The following is a 22,796-nucleotide window of genomic DNA, read 5'->3' on the forward strand; positions in this document are numbered from 1 at the left end:
TCAGGGTTTCCCGTGTATGTAATTGACCATGGCAACCCACCACGGCAAAATAAAAGCCGCTACAACATAAAAATTAGGTGGTTTTTTTTCATGAAAACAAAATAAAGTATGACTGGATATACAGTACAGGCCAAAACTCTAAACACCAGTGACGTGCGGTGAGGTTCATGGCTGGTGAGGCACTGACTTCATCACAGTCAGATTTACAAACATATGAACCCTAAAGAGTATCTTATTCACCATTTGATTGGCAGCAGTTAACGGGTTATGTTTAAAAGCTCATACCAGCATTCTTCCCTGCTTGGCACTCAGCATCAAGGGTTGGAATTGGGGGTTAAATCACCAAAAAATGATTCCCGGGCACGGCGCCGCTGCTGCCCACTGCTCCCCTCACCTCCCAGGGGGTGAACAAGGGGATGGGTCAAATGCAGAGGACACATTTCATTACACCTAGTGTGTGTGTGACAATCATTGGTACTTTAACTTAACTTTAACTTTACACATACAAACTGTATCACACAAAAAAGCACATTTAATAAAAAAATACATTATTATGGTCTTACCTTTACTTATAAATGAAGTCCATGCGCCACTGTTGTGCTGGATTAATGCACCCCCGCCGTAGAATGCACCCCCTGACGGGAGTGTTGTATCAACTAAAGCCCACACATAAACTTTCCACGTACAAGATTGAATCTATTTAAAAAAGTTATTTAATAAGAAGCCAAAATGTGCAAAAACAATAATGTTTGTGTTGGAGGAGTTGTGAATGAATGAAATATGAAATCCGTGCTGCAGTCTGCAGGTGTACCTAATGTTGTGGCCCTGCAGTCATTCACAACTCCTCCAACACGAACATTATTGTTTTTGCACTTTTTGGCTTCTTATTAAATAACTTTTTTAAATAGATTCAATCTTGCACGTGGAAAGTTTAAGTGTGGACTTTAGTTGATATAACACTCCCGTCAGGGGGTGCATTCTACGGCGGGGGTGCATTCTCTACCACCAGGAGGCGGGATTCCTGCGAGCCTCAGCCAGTGCGTCCTCGCAGCCGTTTTATGATAGCTCAGCACAAGAAATACTTACACACATACAGTTGTAGACAAAATACACTGTACATTATATACCTCAGCTAACTAAACTATGGAAATGTATAATATAATTCATATAGCAATACGGTCTCACTGCACAGCAGGCCAGCAGTTAGCCGAGTCCGCAATCCATGGTGAGGCACAATGCAGTGACGTGCTGCTGATCACCGCATCGTTTCTTCTCAGTATTTGAACGGCAAATGTGAAAATTCAGCGATTTTGAATAAAAATAATCTAAAACTGGTGAAGTTAAATGGAAAATAACTATAGTATAATCACTGGATACATATAACAATTTAATACATTTTTTTTCTTTTTACATTTTTTTTTCTTTCCATGATGGCACGTGAGGCCCTGCCTCCCCTGACTGCATGTCACTGATATATATATATATATATATATATATATATATATATATATATATATATATATATATATACATATATATATATATATATATATATATATATATATATATATATATATATATATATGTACATATATAGGAAGCCTATTATTTACGCACTTAGAATAATGATGCACCGAAAGTTTGTAAAGTGTAACAATTCTAGTCTTCCCTGTAGCTTAGCTACATTTAATCGAGACTCTCTTGTAGCTCCAAGTAGCTTGTCCATCACGCTTACCAAGATCGCTTTATGTAGAATTTCTTTCAAGCCTAAACCTGCTTGTTGCATTGTGCCCACGCGCCACAGAATGGGCGGGGCACTATCCACCTGTACTTTTTAGATATCACTAGGTCGATATTTTATCATATTTATTCCTTCTTTTAGAGGCCTTCACAGAGACTGTGTCAATATGTGATAATTTGCTGACAAAACACAGTTAATTCTGGTGGAAAAAAAAAAAAAAAAGCAAAAATATGGGGTCCATGGCGTGATCGCGCTATATAGAACGTTGCGTTATATTGGATCACATTACTGTACATCGAACTTTGAGTGTACTAATTAATGAAAGAGATTTATTTTTAAATGTATGTGCACTATTACTTCATCGCAGATTATGCAAACTATATGATGATGTCATATTGACCACACCCCCTGTCAGGCCCCCATACGTGTACGTTTTACTGAAAAATTAGTCGACACAGCACGCATTATAATGGTGTCTTACCTGAAGTTTATGGTGGTGATAGCATGAGTGCTGCCGGAAATTGGGGAGCTGCGGTTCATTGACGGGAATTATTATCGGAATAGCGTCTACACAAGTCAGTAGCATGGCAATCGTGTCCGACCCGCAGTCAAGCATGATCCGAGACTACATGAATGCTGCCGGCAACTGGGGAGCTGTGGTTCAACGAGGGAAATTAATGCAGAAATAGCTGGCAACACAAGTGAAAGATAATTGTGGCTTACCCACGGTTGTGCGTCATGGTTTGAGGCAGCACGAGTGCCGTAATGTGGGGATCTGAGGCTATTTTCTAAATAGCTGGCAACTCTATAGAGAAATCAGGGAGCTGCGGTTCCGATCGGAATAGCCTACAACATGGTGGTTGTGCGTCATGGTTTGAGGCATCATGAGTGCCGGTATGTGGGGATCTGCGGTTCTTTTCTAAATAGCTGGCAATATTATGGAGAAATTGGGGAGCTGCGTTTACGATCGGAATAGCCTGCAACACAAGTGAATGGCATGGCAATTGTCAGACATCTATTAAACGAGACAAGAAGCAAGGAATTAAACAGAGACAGAATTAAATTTAGCTCGATTTGAGGAGTGACGCCTGGACACTGTACTGTACTGTATAGTGTCTCAACACGCTCTGGCGAAAGATTGTACGCCACCTCTTTTATTTGGACTTTCCCTGATTACATGGCAACAGCCGTTTCTAAGGGACGTGGGGTCGTAAACAGCCATCACCTTTGATTACAACAGTTCAAAACAAAAGGTTGTAAAACAGTTCAAAGAAGAGGTCGTTAAAACAGTTCACAGAAAAGGTCGCCTTGAGGGGAGTCAGGCCCTGCTTCCTCTCCACTTTTGTAGTTCTTGGGTCAAGACAATATATTTCTGTTGATTACAATATATGAAAGAAACAGAACACCTTCATGTTGCTTCGTGTTGCTTCCCATCCTACACAGTGGAGTTTTACAAGCCTTTTGATTGGTAGGATTAAAGACAGCTTTTGTCCTCTCGCCAGGAACTCAATGTAACACAAAGTTTCTATTCTAACAATAATTGTGTCTTGCCCACAGTTAAGTATGGTCTGGGACTGCATGATTGCTGCCGACAACTGAGGAGCTACGGTTCATTGATCGGAATTTTTTTCAAAGCAAGTTGGCAACACAATTAAATAGATTGTTGGGTCTTGCCTACATTCAGGAGTTGGTAGCATCATGGTCTGGGGCTGCACGAGTGCCGCCGGAACATGGAACGCCACATTTTTTTTAATAGTAAATTAGCCGGCAACACGAATGCGAAGTCAAGCGTTGTTTTTTTTTTGTGATTGCACGATTGCCGACACCACCTGGGTAGCTGCGGTTGTTTTTAGAGACAATATTTAAAGAGCTGGATAATTGTCTCCGCGTCACGGTCTGACGCACGAGTGCTGTCGACTGTGGGAGCTGCAGTCTATCGAGGGGAAACGATGAATCCCAACATGTTTAGTGACATTGTGAAGCAGAGCATGAGTCACATTGCTACTTTCCAGGTCTGTGTTTTGTCAATAATTGATCGTTTGAGGTGTTATAAATAACGCGCATCACTGAGGTTGTCCTGTGGTCTTAAAATGTCAGCTCAGCACCATAACTACTTGCTATTCTGCATGCATGCGAGCAAGACTGATATTCTCAGAGGTTCCGTCATGGTGAAGGAGTGGCAGGAATAATTTTTGCACGACCAAGCTGACGGCTTTCAAGTGGGGACGGAAGGGGCGGGTGGGTGTTGGGTAAGGGGGGCGGGGGGGGTGAACAATATGCCAAAACCCCTCATCAGACGATCCGCTCGCTTCTTAAAATACTCAGCTGACGAGGATCCCGGCAGCTTCCGTGGGCAAAGCGGGGGGGGGGGGGGGGGGGGGAGAAAAAAAGTGTCAGCATCTGTGGAACTGACGCGTCTTCCTTTTTAGTGCTTGAACACAACACTGAGAGATGCGTTCAAATGCTCGCCGAGTGCACTAACAAGGACTCTCTGCGTCTTAAAATAGCTGAATCCTCAAGTAAACTCAGCAAGGCTTTTTAAAAAAAATGTTTGGCATAAAGCATTCTTTCAATCAACAATCTCCCTTTGAGGATTACTTTTTAATAAATACACTCTTTTTGGCCGACTGCAAAAAACTGATGCCCATCCGAATCGCGATTCTTATTCATCAAAATCGATTCATAATTATTTTTTTTTTACAATTTTGGACTATTTGGCCACAATACCCAGCAATATGTTTGGAGGAGAAAAAAAGGTGAGGCCATTAATTCCAGGAACACCACACCTACCGTCAAGCATAGTGGTGGTGGTATTATGCTCTGGGTCTGTTTTGCTGCCAATGGAACTGGTGCTATACAGAGAGTAAATGGGATAATGGAAAAGGACAATTTCCTCCAAATTCTTCAGGACAACCTAAAATAATCAGCCCAGAGGTTGGGTCTTGGGCGCAGTTGGGTGTTCCAACAGGACAATGACCCCAAACACACGTCAGAAGTGGTAAAGGAATGGCTAAAACAGGCTAAAATTAAGGTTTTAGAATGGCCTTCCCAAAGTCCTGACTTAAACGTGTGGACAATGCTGAAGAAACAAGTCCATGTCAGAAAACCAACACATTTAGCTGAACTGCACAAATTTTGTCAAGAGGAGTGGTCAAAAATTCAAGCAGAAGCTTGTGGATGGCTACCAAAAGCGCCTTATTGCAGTGAAACTTGCCAAGGGACATGTAACCAAATATTAACATTGCTGTATGTATACTTTTGACCCAGCAGATTTGCTCACATTTTCAGTAGACCCATAATAAATTCATAAAAGAACCAAACTTCATGAATGTTTTTTGTGACCAACAATTATGTGCTCCAATCACTCTATCGCAAAAAAATAAGAGTTGTAGAAATGATTGGAAACTCAAGTGAACACATGTGGAGTTATGTACTGAAAACATGTTTTATATTCTACTTTCTTCAAAGTAGCCACCATTTGCTCTGATTACTGCTTTGCACACTCTTGGCATTCTCTCGATGAGCTTCAAGAGGTAGTCACCTGAAGTGGTTTTCACTTCACAGGTGTCATAGTTGACAATCTCCAATGTAAATCAGAGGTTCCCAAATGGCGGCCAAAATCCGGCCTGCGGGAAGTCCCAAGTTAAAAAAAAACAAAAAAAAACTTTTCTACCGCTTGTTACTCTACACAGAGGCCATTTCATCCCTACAAGCCTGTTTCGCAGGTTTCCCTGCTCTTCAGAGGATTTTATAATTTATATAATATTATATATATGTATGTATGTATGTATGTATGTATGTATGTATGTATGTATGTATGTATGTATGTATGTATGTATGTATATATATATATATATATTAAGTTAAAGTTAAAGTTAAAGTACCAATGATTGTCACACACACACTAGGTGTGGTGAAATTTGTCCTCTGCATTTGACCCATCCCCTTGATCACCCCCTGGGAGGTGAGGGGAGCAGTGGGCAGCAGCGTAGCCGCGCCCGGGAATCATTTTTGGTGATTTAACCCCCAATTCCAACCCTTGATATATATATATATATATATATATATATATATATATATATATATATATATATATATATATATATATATATATATATATATATATATATACTACCGTTCAAAAGTTTGGGGTCACATTGAAATGTCCTTATTTTTGAAGGAAAAGCACTGTACTTTTCAATGAAGATAACTTTAAACTAGTCTTAACTTTAAAGAAATACACTCTATACATTGCTAATGTGGTAAATGACTATTCTATCTGCAAATGTCTGGTTTTTGGTGCAATATCTACATGGGTGTATAGAGGCCCATTTCCAGCAACTATCGCTCCAGTGTTCTAATGGTACAATGTGTTTGCTCATTGGCTCAGAAGGCTAATTGATGATTAGAAAACCCTTGTGCAATCATGTTCACACATCTGAAAACAGTTTAGCTCGTTACAGAAGCTACAAAACTGTCCTTCCTTTGAGCAGATTGAGTTTCTGGAGCATCACATTTGTGGGGTCAATTAAACGCTCAAAATGGCCAGAAAAAGAGAACTTTCATCTGAAACTCGACAGTCTATTCTTGTTCTTAGAAATGAAGGCTATTCTACAAAATTGTTTGGGTGACCCCAAACTTTTGAACGGTAGTGTATATAATAAAATCCCCTTAAGAGCAGGGAAACCCGCGACAGCCCGGTTCCCAGCCAGATTTTTGTAACCCAATGCGACCCCTGAGTCAAACATTTTGGGGACCCCTGAGGTAAATAGTCCTGAAAATAGAGAAAACCCACTAAAATGAGAAGGTGTGTCCAAACTTTTGGCCTGTACTGTATATTTTTTAAATACTCTTTCCATGTAACCTACAAAAAGCTTTTCTAACCTGTAACCTGATATGAGAAATGTTAACCATAATCAAATAATACATTGCGAGAATCAGTTTGACATGAGAATCACGGAGAATCGATTCTGAATCGAAACGTCACTTTAGGAATGGGATCGAATTGTTAAGTGCCCAAAGATTCACACCCCTTTTCTACTGTTGTGAAAATGTGCTTTTATCCGCATTATTTTATTTTGAAGGCCTGGCTTTACAAGCTACAGGCTCTGCTGCTGCAATATCTGATATGGCCCTTTTCTTTGCCATATTTCAAATATGTGAACGGTAGTTTCGCGGGGCAATCTGGATGGTTAACGGGTATGCCTAAGCTAACTCTTAAATCGATGTTCAGGTAGGGTGATATGGCCTATACAATCTATTTGGCAATATATATTGTAGCCTAGGTATATATCACAATAAATTATTTGACATATAAATGTTAATAGAACCATTTCAAATCAGGTTTTGAAGCCACTAATTTTGCTGCTGACACATGCAATAACATATCATGTTATGCATTTTCTCAAAACTATCATAAATCTACTTGCTAAATGACCTTTAATAGCTGGTTACTTTCAATTTTTGATCACAATTATAATCAGACAAAAAAAAAACAGAATGGCGATAATAACAATATCAATTAAATATTTAAATGATTTCCTACTATTTGCTCCGATTTGAAATCCTTTGCGTTTTGCCCTTAAGTCCCCCTGTGACTCAAACTCAGGACTTATTTCCTGAGTTTGTAAACAATAACAACAAAGATTAAAGTACCAATGGAGTGGAAAAACAAGTTGACGTTATACACTTAATTGTGTTTCATTGTATTTATTAAACAATATCCAGTTATATTTACAATCCGGAAAGTATGCGAAAAAACCGTCTAATCATCACAAAATGGCCATTTTGAATATTCCGCTATGTTTGGCAATTTCCGTATATTTTACGTCAGTGTAGTAACACTTCTGAACTCTGACCACATTATTAGACCAGTCATACTGGAAATATGGAAAAATTGAAAGAGATGTGCTGCTTATTATTCACAATCCTTATGTAAGACAAGAACACATATGTTTGACTTTTTTATGCATTTTAGATCATAAACAAATAGCTAACATAGAGTCCTTATATATATATATATATATATATATATATATATATATATATATATATATATATATATATACAGATTATATATATAAATATATATATATATATATATATATATATATATATATATATATATATATATATATATATATATATATATATATATATATATATATTTTCCTAATTACTGCTCACTGCGGACTTTATGAGAGCCAACAATCATTATGCGAGATCACTTACTGTACAATGTCTGCTGTCATTGGGACCGACTGACAGAGTCGTTCACATATTCCCATTTAGATGAAAAATGATCCTCGCAAAGAAAAGGAGGGTGGAACCAAGCGTCTTACCGGGTCTAAATTGGCTGTCAAAGTTTGCCAACTCGTCGGAATACGTCCTCATCCTTCTACTATCCAGGCGAGAGGCATGATTATGATCGAGGATAAAGTTTGACGAGCAAGGAAACGAGGAAGCAGCCGATCAGTCGATGATGTCAACATTGGCACACAAGCTCGTGATCATGAGTCCGTCTGCGTTAGCGCTTATAATAACAATATTACCAATACTTAGTTAATATTCGAGTCACAAAATTTAAATGGGGTACTGTTGGTGGTTTTTGGATGTTTTTTGGGGGGTTTTGTGGGCAGAATAGAGGACCTCCCTTTGGCTCCGCTGTGAAGGGACTTTTATTTATGTTTATTCACGAGTTAGAATGCATTAAAAAAAACAAAAAATACAGGTCTTTCATAATGATTGTGAACGATTGGCAAAATAAAAAAAATAATTAAAAAAGCACGTGTGTAAAATGGGATTGTTGTACATACATCTTCAAGACTTACTGTAGCAACTAGTTGTCTATTTGTCTAATGACGACCAAACTGCGATGATATCCATCCATCCATTTTCTACCGCTTGTGCCTTTCGGGGTCGCTGGAGCCTATCCCAGCTGCATTCGGGCGGAAGGCGGTGTACACCCTGGACAAGTCGCCACCTTATCACAGGGCCAACACAGATAGACAGACAACATTCACACACTAGGGCCAATTTAATGTTGCCAATCAACCTATCCCCAGGTGCATGTCTTTGGAGGATATGCGTATTGCATATATGCTAGCATGTCTTCCAAAGCATTTTGACCACAACCAATAGGGGGCCCCATAAATGTCTGTACATCAATGAGAATGGAGCATCTTTGTTTTTGATTTCCACCCTGAAACGAGAGATAAGAGATGACTAGAAGGTGCAAAAAACGATAGTGCTCACACGTTGCATGCTATCAGTTGGCGAACACGGCGTTGAAACGTCTTCCTCGCTCCCGTATCAACTTGACGCCAACAATACGCACATGCCCCACTTGTCTCTCTGCGGGTGTGAGACGATTCACGCTTTGGAAATGTAAAAATATGTTGTTGCGAGGAGGGGGCTTGGACACGGCCACGGTTGAATCATTCATTCCTCACGGGGGGCCGGGGGGAGGGGTGGGGAGGGGGGGGGGGCTGTTGCGAAATACAATCCCCTTTCCAATGATGCAAACAGATTTCTGTCAAAGCCCCTCGGTTTATTTCAACAAAGGCATGAACTTCTGTTTTTTTTTTTTCTTTCTTCGCCAGCTCCGAGTTGTAAAACTAAGTGTTGGAACATCTGCGTGTGAGTAATTTGCCGCCACTAATAGAGACACCCTTTTTTTTCTTTTTTTTCTTCCTGGGCAAGATGTCCCAGCCCTCATCTGCCTCATTAGTGGCACAACAATTACTTTTCAGAGCATGATATCTGGCTGCAGAACTACGCTAGCATCTGTGCTGCGGCTCTAATGTCACATCGCACCACAATGTTTAGCATTGGCTGCAAACACACATTATTACTGCGGTGTAATACCTACTTCGGCCACAAGAGCCAATCTACAGCTGTAAATGACATTGTTGGCCAATACTTCAGAATACACACTATATTGCCAAAAGTATTTGGCCACCTGCCTTGACTTACATATGAACTTGAAGTGCCATCCCATTCCTAACCCATAGGGTTCAATATGATGTGGGTCCACCTTTTCCAGCTATTACAGCTTCAACTCTTCTGGGAAGGCTGTCCACAAGGTTGCGGAGTGTGCTTATAGGAGTTTTCGACCATTCTTCCAAAAGCGCATTGGTGAGGTCACACACTGATGTTGGTCGAGAAGGCCTGGCTCTCAGTCTCCGTTCTAATTCATCCCAAAGGTGTGTGTATATATATATATATATATATATATATATATACATATATATATATATATATATATATATATATATATATATATATATATATATATATATATATATATATATATATATATATATATATATATATTTATATATATAATCTGTATATATATATATATATATATATATATATATATATATATATATATATATATATATATATATATATATATATATATATATATATATTTATATATATAATCTGTATATATATATATTTATATATATAATCTGTATATATATATATATATATATATATATATATATATATATATATATATATATATATATATATATATATATTTATATATATAATCTGTATATATATATATATATATATATATATTTATATACATAATCTGTATATATATATATATATATATATATATATATATATATATATATATATTTATATATATAATCTGTATATATATATATATATATATATATATATATATATATATATATATATATATATATATATATATATATATATATATATATATATATATATATATATATATATATATATAATCTGTACAGTATATATATATATGGGACAAGCGTCATTACTTCAGCGGTGTGGTCATTGTATATATTATATATATATATATTGAACACTTATAAAAATATTAAGAGTTGAAGCAAATATTATTTGACCCTTTGGTGAGTTACTGTATCACCAACTAATTGTTGTAGTGCTTTGAAGTGTCACTATCATAAAGTGTAGCGTCACTATCATAAAGTGTGGTGTCATTATCATAAAACTGTGTTTAACAACTTAATTAAACAACAAGTGTTTTGAGGACAAGAGAGCAGAGTTGCTAACTAGTAGAGTAGCTAAGCTAGCACGTAGCTCAGGCCCGATAGCCGCACGTAGCTTCCCCGCCGTACAAAAGCGATCATTAAACTTTCCTAATTTCTCCCATTTGGAAAGTCACATTTGGAGTCCCGGTTGCCAAAAACGCGGCAGTTATATCTAGCTAGCTAGCTGCCGCCGAGTTGAGGCAGAGTGATTGACTGTCAAGGCAAAGCTAATTCCCAGATGGCAGAAAAGTCAATCTGCAATGAGTTTGACAGGTGAACGATCAGGCACTCTGGCATCGATTAGCTTAGTCTGTGGAAGACTGTTGTGAAGCATTTGTCATTCAATGGAATTTTTGATATATTTTTTTTATTCTCACAGGAAAGTGTCCCTTAACAACTCAATACGAAACCTGTACTTGTGTCTCTAAATACGGGACAATTACATTTTTCAATGTAAAATGTTATGGTTTGTGCAACTACTTTTTTGTGATTTTTGTATTATTTTGTATCATGACCTGTTGAATGCTTACTGTCTTAGCCTGCCTTAGGACAATGGATGGAAATTAGCTATTGTGCTAACTCCGGCATATTTACATCGTTGCTCTATGTTGATGAATATGCATTGTCCTAATTCAAATCAATAAATAAACAGTCCCTGAAAGGTGTGTAGGATGTAATGTTGCGTGTTGTTTTGCAGGTATCTCGACGCTGGGAGAGCCCGTGAGACCACGGGGGGATGCGGATTAAGGGGACCCCGCCTCACATCATCACCTGCCTCTCCTCCCCTGCGCTGTGAGCTGCAGCAGCGGCGCTTTAGAACCAGCAGGCCCGACACTTACTTCCAGTAAGTAAACAACGCTCCACTTCAGCTGTAAATTGAATTAATGCCGCCATTTTGGATCTGATATCGACTCTTTGCGTGAGTGTTTTCTGGTCGTTTTTTTGGTGAATTATGACACACAATGGTATTGTTGTGGCCTGACAATGCTGATTTTACAATTTTGGGAATTGTGATTAGCAACTAGCATACTCGCTAGTCCAATGTCTACTTGCTCCATTTTATTCATAGCTTCCATTAACTTTGATGTCCGAACCAACTGCAATATTTTGTGCAATTTGTGCCACCTGAGCTTTAGGATCATCCTTAAATTTCACTCAAAGTCAAATATCCCTAACATTTTGTGAGTAGTTTAATTAGTTGTGAAATTAAATTGTATATATATATATATATATATACGTACATATATACAATGTATATATACAAACCCCGTTTCCATATGAGTTGGGAAATTGTGTTAGATGTAAATATAAACGGAATACAATGATTTGCAAATCATTTTCAACCCATATGCAGTTGAATATGCTACAAAGACAACATATTTGATATTCAAAATGATAAACTTTTTTTTTTTGCAAATAATCATTAACTTTAGAATTTGATGCCAGCAACCGGTGACAAAGAAGTTGGGAAAGGTGGCAATAAATACTGATAAAGTTGAGGAATGCTCATCAAACACTTATTTGGAACATCCCACAGGTGTGCAGGCTAATTGGGAACAGGTGGGTGCCATGATTGGGTATAAAAGTAGATTCCATGAAATGCTCAGTCATTCACAAACAAGGATGGGGCGAGGGTTGTCAACAAATGCGTGAGCAAATTGTTGAACAGGTTAAGAAAAACCTTTCTCAACAAGCAATTGCAAGGAATTTAGGGATTTCACCATCTACGGTCCGTAATATCATCAAAGGGTTCAGAGAATCTGGAGAAATCACTGCACGTAAGCAACTAAGCCCGTGACCTTGGATCACTCAGGCTGTACTGCATCAACAAGCGACATCAGTGTGTAAAGGATATCACCACACTGGCTCGGGAACACTTCAGAAACCCACTGTCAGTAACTACAGTTGGTCGCTACATCTGTAAGTGCAAGTTAAAACTCTCCTATGCAAGGCGAAAACCGTTTATTAACAACACCCAGAAACGCCGTCGGCTTTGCTGGGCCTGAGCTCATCTAAGATGGACTGATACAAAGTGGAAAAGTGTTCTGTGGTCTGACGAGTCCACATTTAAAATTGTTTTTGGAAACTGTGGACGTTGTGTCCTCCGGACCAAAGAGGAAAAGAACCATCCGGATTGTTACACCCCCATACCATCACGGATGGTATGGGGGTGTAACAATCCGGATGGTTCTTTTCCTCTTTGTATTAGTGCCCAAGACATGGGTAACTTACACATCTGTGAAGGCGCCATTAATGCTGAAAGGTACATACAGGTTTTGGAGCAACATATGTTGCCATCCAAGCAACGTTACCATGGACGCCCCTGCTTATTTCAGCAAGACAATGCCAAGCCACGTGTTACATCAACGTGGCTTCATAGTAAAAGAGTGCGGGTACTAGACTGGCCTGCCTGTAGTCCAGACCTGTCTCCCATTGAAAATGTGTGGCGCATTATGAAGCCTAAAATACCACAACGGGGACCCCCGGACTGTTGAACAACTTAAGCTGTACATCAAGCAAGAATGGGAAAAAATTCCACCTGAGAAGCTTAAAAAATGTGTCTCCTCAGTTCCCAAAGGTTTACTGAGTGTTGTTAAAAGGAAAGGCCATGTAACACAGTGGTGAACATGCCCTTTCCCAACTACTTTGGCACATGTTGCAGCCATGAAATTCTAAGTTAATTATTATTTGCAAAAAATAAATACATTTTATGAGTTTGAACAACAAATATCTTGTCTTTGTAGTGCATTCAATTGAATATGGGTTGAAAAGGATTTGCAAATCATTGTATTCCGTTTATATTTACATCTAACACAATTTCCCAACTCATATGGAAACGGGGTTTGTATATATATATATATATATATATATATATATATATATATATATTGTGTACATATCTACATATATATATATATATACATACAGGTATATATATATATATATATATATATATATATATATATATATATATATATATATATATATATATATATATATATATATATATATATATATATATATATATATATGCATGTATGTATGTATGTATGTATGTATGTATGTATGTATATATATATATATATATATTGTGTACATATGTATATATATATATATATATATATATACACATATATATGTATGTATACACATATATATGTATGTATGTATGTATGTATATATATATATATATATATATATATATATATATATATATATATATATATATATATATATATATATATATATATATATATATATATATATATATATATATATATATCTCAATTTAATTGCTGGAATAAAGGAACCTTTGAATGATATTCTAAATTCATGAGTTTTACCTGTACAGTATAACGTAAAAAAGATACATATATATATATATATATATATATATATATATATATATATATATATATATATATATATATATATATATATATATATATATATATATATATATATATATGTATATGTATCTTTTTTACGTTATACTGTACAGGTAAAACTCATGAATTTAGAATATCATTTAAAGGTTCCTTTATTCCAGCAATTAAATTTACAATTATAAACTAATAATTAAAACAGGCACACAACATGCAACTACGGATATTTCAAGCCCTCTTTTGATATCATTGTGACAATTATGGCTTACAGCTCATTTAAAACCATATTTTGAAAACCAAGCAAGTTGTTTTTTTTTGACATTTTCTATGTTCTGTGTTGCTGCAATACTTGTTGTGTGCATTTTTTAAGTACTTGGCATCCTTCTAAAAGTACCGATTTGGTACTCGTTGAAATGTAAACGATGCCCATCCTTATTTCAAACACGAGCCAGAAGCTGACGTGCCTCAAAGAGGAACACAACCCATCCAAGCGGTTCTTCGTTGTCAGAAACATGGCTCCCACCCTCTGACCATACGATGGTACTAGAAATATAATGATATATATAAAAAAAAAGGGACTGTCTTGCTCTTGTTCCTGTCTCATACATCTTCAGTCATGCGCAAGGCCGTCCGTCAGTTTTACTGCACGTCGGCCTCCGCTGGACGCGGCTCCGATGACTGATGGCCCTAAGTGCGGCTAAATAACTACGACGGTGGGGATGATAAAAACGTGAAAACACACACCCCGGACAGGAAATTGGCCATTTTGCAGCCATTGGCGCAAAGGAGCTGAAGTGATGGCACTTTGCCACCGTAACGCTCGTCCCCTCGGAGAGAGAAAATGTCTCGGCCGTCCGCAGGGAGATAGTCACAGTCCACTGGACATATTTCCGCGGCGCACCGACCTAATACGGTCTTCTTTTTGCTTTGTCCTTGCTTTTCTCGCCTTTACGGGGTCATAGCTGAGCTGCGCCGGAAAGAAGGTTGCCTATAGAAACCCGGCAATCAGCGCGCGCGGCGTTTGAGAGGCTGCAGAAACAAGGTGAACAATGCAGGCATTAATCAAACAAAGGCGCAGTGGAAAATTAGGGTAATGAGGACGGGCGAATCTGGATAAAAATGGCTTCCCGGGGCTTAATGGAGTGAATGGAATATCAATGACAAACGGGTGAGAGGTGACGAAGGTGCTTTCCTTGCAAGATTTCAGCAAGTTGAAAAACCTCATGCAAAATGTCTTTGCAGGGGTGAGGAATTAAAGGCCTACTGAAACCCACTACTACCGACCACGCAATCTGATAGTTTATATATCAATGATGAAATCTTAACATTGCAACACATGCCAATACGGCCGGGTTAACTTATAAAGTGCAATTTTAAACTTCCCGCTAAACTTCCGGTTGAAAACGTCTAGATATGATGACGTATGCGTGTGACGTCACTAGTTAAACGGAAGTATTGGTACCCCATTGAATCCAATACAAAAAAGCTCTGTTTTCATCTCAAAATTCCACAGTATTCTGGACATCTGTGTTGGTGAATCTTTTTCAATTGGTTTAATGAACAATGAAGACTGCAAAGAAGAAAGTTGTAGGTGGGATCGGTGTATTAGCGGCTGGCTGTAGCAACACAACCAGGAGGACTTTGACTTGGATAGCAGACGCGCTAGCCGACGCTAGCCGCCGACCGCGCGGATGATCGGGTGAAGTCCTTCGTCCTTCCGTCGATCGCTGGAACGCAGGTGAGCACGGGTGTTGATGAGCAGATGAGGGCTGGCTGGCGTAGGTGGAGCGCTAATGTTTTTAGCATAGCTCTGTGAGGTCCCGTTGCTAAGTTAGCTTCAATGGTGTCGTTAGCAACAGCATTGTTAAGCTTCGCCAAGCTGGGAATTATTAACCGTGTATTTACAGGTCCACGGTTTAATAGTATTGTTGATCTTCTGTCTATCCTTCCAGTCAGGGATTTATTTATTTTGTTTCTATCTGCATTTGAGCCCGATGCGATCACGTTAGCTCAGTAGCTAAAGAGCTTCGCCGATGTATTGTCGTGGAGATAAAAGTCACTGTGAATGTCCATTTCGCGTTCTCGACTCTCATTTTCAAGAGGATATAGTATCCGAGGTGGTTTGAAATACAAATCCGTGATCCACAATAGAAAAAGGAGAAAGTGTGGAATCCAATGAACCCTTGTACCTAAGTTACGGTCAGAGCGAAAAAAGATATGTCCTGCACTGCACTGTAGTCCTTCACTCTCACTTTCCTCATCCACAAATCTTTCATCCTCGCTCAAATTAATGGGGTAATCGTCGCTTTCTCTGTCCGAATCTCTCTCGCTGCATTGTAAACAATGGGAAAATGTGAGGAGTCCTTCCTCCGGTGACATCACGCTACTTCCGGTACAGGCAAGGCTTTTTTTTATCAGCGACCAAAAGTTGCGACCTTTATCGTCGTTGTTCTCTACTAAATCCTTTCAGCAAAACTATGGCAATATCGCGAAATGATCAAGTATGACACATAGAATGGATCTGCTATCCCCGTTTAAATAAAAACATTTAATTTCAGTAGGCTTTTAATGATCCGTTCGTCATCTGTGTAAAACTTTGAGGATGTTTCCATTACATGTATGCTCGCATGTATCCTACGGCGTTCTGAACACAACCCATAGAAATATATTGTTAAATGTCAATGAATGAATTGCAGGGTGATTCATATGACATTTTACCGCAAACCTATTCCTTTTTTTTTTTTTTTTTTTTGTCCTGTCCAGTTTCTCAGGCAAATCATATAGTTGATGCAGATGCCCGTATCGGTTGTACACATTTACTTTACAAAAGAGAAGTGTGGGATACTTCTCTTGTTGCCTTATTTGTATTTGATTTTATTAAATGTATTTATATTATCATTTGGTGCAGGAGGGGATAGAAAGAGAAAAAAAGGAAGACATAGGGGGAAATCGTGGGGACAAGAGGGGGATAAGACAGAGAGACAAAAATAACAACAGCAAACACAACAATAACAACAACAACAACAACAACAACAACAATAGAGCAACATCAGCAAATAGGAAATGTACAAATATGATGGTAAAAGTGATAGCAAAGAAGAAGTTAGTGAAATAAATAATAATACAGAAATGACAGTGAGCATTATTACACTACAAATGGAGCAATAGAAATAGCACTATTGATAATGAATAATACCAAAAAAACGCAAACCTATTCCTAGCGCACCGTGTGGGGTCTGTGCTGGCAAATGGACGCACTAGGACAAGGGTCCCCAAACTTTTTACGCTACATTAAAAAGATCGGTTTGACCACAAAAAAAAAAAATCCTGCACTTTGATAGACACCATTAAGACATAACACTTTTAATTGCGATTTTTCTCTCCAAAATTTTGCGATTCCGTTTGCGATTTTTATATCACATAAATGAAATTGCTTAAACGTGCGGGAATAAAGAGTGAAAGGAGACATGTTACTTTTAGACTGTCAATCAACATATTCTTGTCTCAAGAAGCCAAAGATTGGAACAATATGCACTAATTTACTTTAACAAGTGCAGAGCTTTTGTCTACATCATGCTCTTTAACTGAAGAAATAATCGATAAAAACTATACAGTGTTCATAATGTAATGTAATTAGAGATGTCCGATAATATCGGACTGCCGATATTATCGGCCGATAAATGCTTTAAAATGTAATATCGAAAATTATCGGTACCGGTTTCGAAATTATCGTTATCGGTTTCAAAAAGTAAAATGTATGACTTTTTAAAACGCCGCTGTGTACACGGGCGTAAACCTTAAAGGCACTGCCTTTGCGTGCCGGTCCAATCACATAATATCTACAGCTTTTCACACACACAAGTAAATGCAAGGCATACTTGGTCAACAGCCATACAGGTCACACTGAGGGTGACCGTATAAACAACTTTACCACTGTTACAAATATGTGCCATACTGTGAACCCAAACCAAACAAGAATGACAAACACATTTTGGTAGAACATCCGCACCGTAACACAACAGAACAAATACCCAGAACCCCTGGCAGCACTAACTCTTACGGGACGCTACAATATACACCCCCCACCACCCCGCCCACCTCAACTTCCTCATGCTCTTTTAGGGAGAGCATGTCCCAAATTCCAAGCTGCTGTTTTGAGGCATGTTAAAAAAATAATGCACTTTGTGACTTCAATAATAAATATGGCAGTGCCATGTTGGCATTTTTTTACACAACTTGAGTTGATTTATTTTGGAAAACCTTGTTACATGGTTTAATGCATCCAGCGGGGCATCACAACAAAATTAGGCATAATAATGTGTTAATTCCATGACTGTATATATATCGGTATCGGTTGATGTCGGAATCGGTAATTAAGAGTTGGACAATATCGGAATATCCATTAATGGCTTTTATCGGACATCTCTAAATGTAATCATATAATAAAATAATAATGCAAGTAACCATTTAAAAATATATCAACTTGTATTTCTCATTACTGTAGAATTGTTTACCATTGTAGTGTAATTGGAAGGTAAATAACTTTATCCTAAATAAATAAAAATATTATTTAGGAAAAAAATAAAAAAATATTTACCTTACATATTGAACAACCTAAAAGTAATTTTTTCCCAGTTGGAAAAACGAGGCCGAAGGCATTCTCGCTCGTCCGTCCGTGTTGATGGGCTCATATTGCCCATCCGATTTGAAGCTGAAGACATTTGGCTTTATATTATTATTTTGCGACACATTTTTCGCACTCTGCAGCACTTCTTAATGGCGATTCGCTCCAAGGCAAAGATTGTGAATGACTGAAAAAGAGGGGTCACTCGGTTCGGTTATTTCTACCGTTAAAAAAAAAATGCGCTCACGACGCACAAAGTAAAACCTCAGCCTCTCACGGTTATTTACCGCAATAAATAAAAACTGATGAAACCTCAATGATAAATAAGTAGAAAAAAAAAACAGTTTCAAAACCTCATAAGAAAATTGACACAATGTGTTCCATAAGAAATAATGTCCATCCAATTGATATTACACAATAATAATTATATATTTTTACATGAAGGATACTCTATAAGACAGGAGTCTTCAGCTGCTTCTGAAGACCTTCTGCAAAAAAAAAGAGTCAAAGATCCTCTATAAGACAGGAGTCTACAGCTGCTTCTAAAGACGTTCTGGGAAAAAAAAAACTAATCAAAGATCCTCTATTAGACAGGAGTCTTCAGCTGCTTCTGAAGACCTTTGGCAAAAAAAATAGTCAAATATCCTATAGACAGGAGTCTTAAAATGCTTCTGAAGACCATTGTCAAAAAAACTAGTCAAAGATCCTCTATTAGACAGGAGTCTTCATCTGCTTCTAAAGACGTTCTGAAAAAAAAAAAAAACTAGTCAAAGATCCTCTATAAAACAGGAGTCTTCAGCTGCTTCTGAAGACCTTTGGCAAAAAAAAAATAGTCAAAGATCCTCTATTAGACAGGGGTCTTCAGCTGCGTCTAAAGACCTTCTGCAAAAAAAAAACTAGTCAAAGATCCTGTATAAGACAGGAGTCTCTAGGTGCTTCTAAAGACCTTATGCAACAACTAGTCAAAGATCCTCTTTAAGACAGGAGTCTTCAGCTGCTTCTAAAGACCTTCGGCAAAAAAAGGTCAAAGATCCTCTATAAGACAGGAGTCTTCAGCTGCTTCTGAAGACCTTCTGCAAAAAAAAGAGTCAAAGATCCTCTATAAGACAGGAGTCTCCAGCTGCTTCTAAAGACGTTCTGAAAAAAAACAAAAAACTTGTCAAAGATCCTCTATAAGACAGGAGTCTTCAGCTGCTTCTGAAGACCTTTGGCAAAAAAAAATAGTCAAAGATCCTCTATTAGACAGGAGTCTTCAGCTGCTTCTAAAGACCTTCTGCAAAAAAAAACTAGTCAAAGATCCTGTATAAGACAGGAGTCTCCAGGTGCTTCTAAAGACCTTATGCAAAAACTAGTCAAATATCCTCTTTAAGACAGGAGTCTTCAGCTGCTTCTAAAGACCTTCGGCAAAAAAAAGAGTCAAAGATCCTCTATAAGACAGGAGTCTTCAGCTGCTTCTAAAGACGTTCTGGAAAAAAAAAACTAATCAAAGATCCTCTATTAGACAGGAGTCTTCAGCTGCTTCTGAAGACCTTTGGCAAAAAAAATAGTCAAATATCCTATAGACAGGAGTCTTAAAATGCTTCTGAAGACCATTGGCAAAACAACTAGTCAAAGATCCTCTATTAGACAGGAGTCTTCAGCTGCTTCTAAAGACGTTCTGCAAAAAAAAAAGACTAGTCAAAGATCCTCTATAAAACAGGAGTCTTCAGCTGCTTCTGAAGACCTTTGGCAAAAAAAATAGTCAAAGATCCTCTATTAGACAGGGGTCTTCAGCTGCTTCTAAAGACCTTATGCAAAAAAAAGAGTCAAAGATCCTCTATAAGACAGGAGTCTTCAGCTGCTTCTGAAGACCTTCTGCAAAAAAAAGAGTCAAAGATCCTCTATAAGACAGGAGTCTTCAGCTGCTTCTAAAGACAATCTGAAAAAAAAAAAAAAACTTGTCAAAGATCCTCTATAAGACAGGAGTCTTCAGCTGCTTCTGAAGACCTTTGGCAAAAAAAAAAAGTCAAAGATCCTCTATTAGACAGGAGTCTTCAGCTGCTTCTAAAGACCTTCTGCAAAAAAAAACTAGTCAAAGATCCTGTATAAGACAGGAGTCTCCAGGTGCTTCTAAAGACCTTATGCAAAAACTAGTCAAAGATCCTCTTTAAGACAGGAGTCTTCAGCTGCTTCTAAAGACCTTCGGCAAAAAAAAGAGTCAAAGATCCTCTATAAGACAGGAGTCTTCAGCTGCTTCTGAAGACCTTCTGCAAAAAAAAGAGTCAAAGATCCTCTATAAGACAGGAGTCTTCAGCTGCTTCTAAAGACGTTCTGAAAAAAAAAAAAACTAGTCAAAGATCTTCTATTAGACAGGAGTCTTCAGCTGCGTCTGAAGACCTTTGGCAAAAAAAAAATAGTCAAATATACTATAGACAGGAGTCTTAAAATGCTTCTGAAGACCATTGGCAAAAAAACTAGTCAAAGATCCTCTATTAGACAGGAGTCTTCAGCTGCTTCTAAAGACGTTCTGCAAAAAAACAAACTAGTCAAAGATCCTCTATAAAACAGGAGTCTTCAGCTGCTTCTGAAGACCTTTGGCAAAAAAAAATAGTCAAAGATCCTGTATAAGACAGGAGTCTCCATGTGCTTCTAAAGACCTTATGCAAAAACTGGTCAAAGATCCTCTTTAAGACAGGAGTCTTCAGCTGCTTCTAAAGACCTTCGGCAAAAAAAGAGTCAAAGATCCTCTATAAGACAAGAGTCTTCAGCTGCTTCTGAAGACCTTCTGCAAAAAAAAGAGTCAAAGATCCTCTATAAGACAGGAGTCTTCAGCTGCTTCTAAAGACGTTCTGGAAAGAAAAAAAAACTAGTCAAAGATCCTCTATAAGACATGAGTCTTCAGCTGCTTCTGAAGACCTTTGGCAAAAAAAAACTAGTCAAAGATCCTGTATAAGACAGGAGTATCCAGGTGCTTCTAAAGACCTTTTGCAAAAACTAGTCAAAGATCCTCTTTAAGACAGGAGTCTTCAGCTGCTTCTAAAGACCTTCAGCAAAAAAAGAGTCAAAGATCCTCTATAAGACAGGAGTCTTCAGCTGCTTCTGAAGACCTTCTGCAAAAAAAAGAGTCAAAGATCCTCTATAAGACAGGAGTCTTCAGCTGCTTCTAAAGACGTTCTGAAAAGAAAAAAAACTAGTCAAAGATCCTCTATTAGACAGGAGTCTTCAGCTGCTTCTGAAGACCTTCTGCAAAAAAAAAAACTAGTCAAAGATCCTGTATAAGCCAGGAGTCTCCAGGTGCTTCTAAAGACCTTATGCAAAAACTAGTGAAAGATCCTCTTTAAGACAGGAGTCTTCAGCTGCTTCTAAAGACCATCGGCAAAAAAAAGAGTCAAAGATCCTCTATAAGACAGGAGTCTTCAGCTGCTTCTAAAGACAATCTGAAAAAAAAACAAAAAACTTGTCAAAGATCCTCTATAAGACAGGAGTCTTCAGCTGCTTCTGAAGACCTTTGGCAAAAAAAAAAAGTCAAAGATCCTCTATTAGACAGGAGTCTTCAGCTGCTTCTAAAGACCTTCTGCAAAAAAAAACTAGTCAAAGATCCTGTATAAGACAGGAGTCTCCAGGTGCTTCTAAAGACCTTATGCAAAAACTAGTCAAAGATCCTCTTTAAGACAGGAGTCTTCAGCTGCTTCTAAAGACCTTCGGCAAAAAAAAGAGTCAAAGATCCTCTATAAGACAGGAGTCTTCAGCTGCTTCTGAAGACCTTCTGCAAAAAAAAGAGTCAAAGATCCTCTATAAGACAGGAGTCTTCAGCTGCTTCTAAAGACGTTCTGAAAAAAAAAAAAAAGTCAAAGATCCTCTATTAGACAGGAGTCTTCAGCTGCGTCTGAAGACCTTTGGCAAAAAAAAAAAAGTCAAATATACTATAGACAGGAGTCTTAAAATGCTTCTGAAGACCATTGGCAAAAAAACTAGTCAAAGATCCTCTATTAGACAGGAGTCTTCAGCTGCTT

At 37.9% G+C, this 22,796-nt stretch overlaps 1 protein-coding gene across 1 annotated transcript in view; it reads left to right on the top strand.

Moving 5' to 3' along the window:
- The window catches only part of lingo1a (leucine rich repeat and Ig domain containing 1a), a 341,266-nt gene that overhangs the window by 124,057 nt on the left and 194,413 nt on the right, over positions 1-22,796 (top strand). Inside the window, exon 2 of the transcript XR_009825366.1 lies at positions 11,492-11,638. The gene's annotated coding sequence lies outside the window, so the exon portion shown is untranslated. The remainder of the gene's footprint in view (positions 1-11,491; positions 11,639-22,796) is intronic.

This window comes from Entelurus aequoreus, linkage group LG03 (assembly GCF_033978785.1).
Source record: "Entelurus aequoreus isolate RoL-2023_Sb linkage group LG03, RoL_Eaeq_v1.1, whole genome shotgun sequence".
NCBI lineage: Eukaryota > Metazoa > Chordata > Actinopteri > Syngnathiformes > Syngnathidae > Entelurus > Entelurus aequoreus.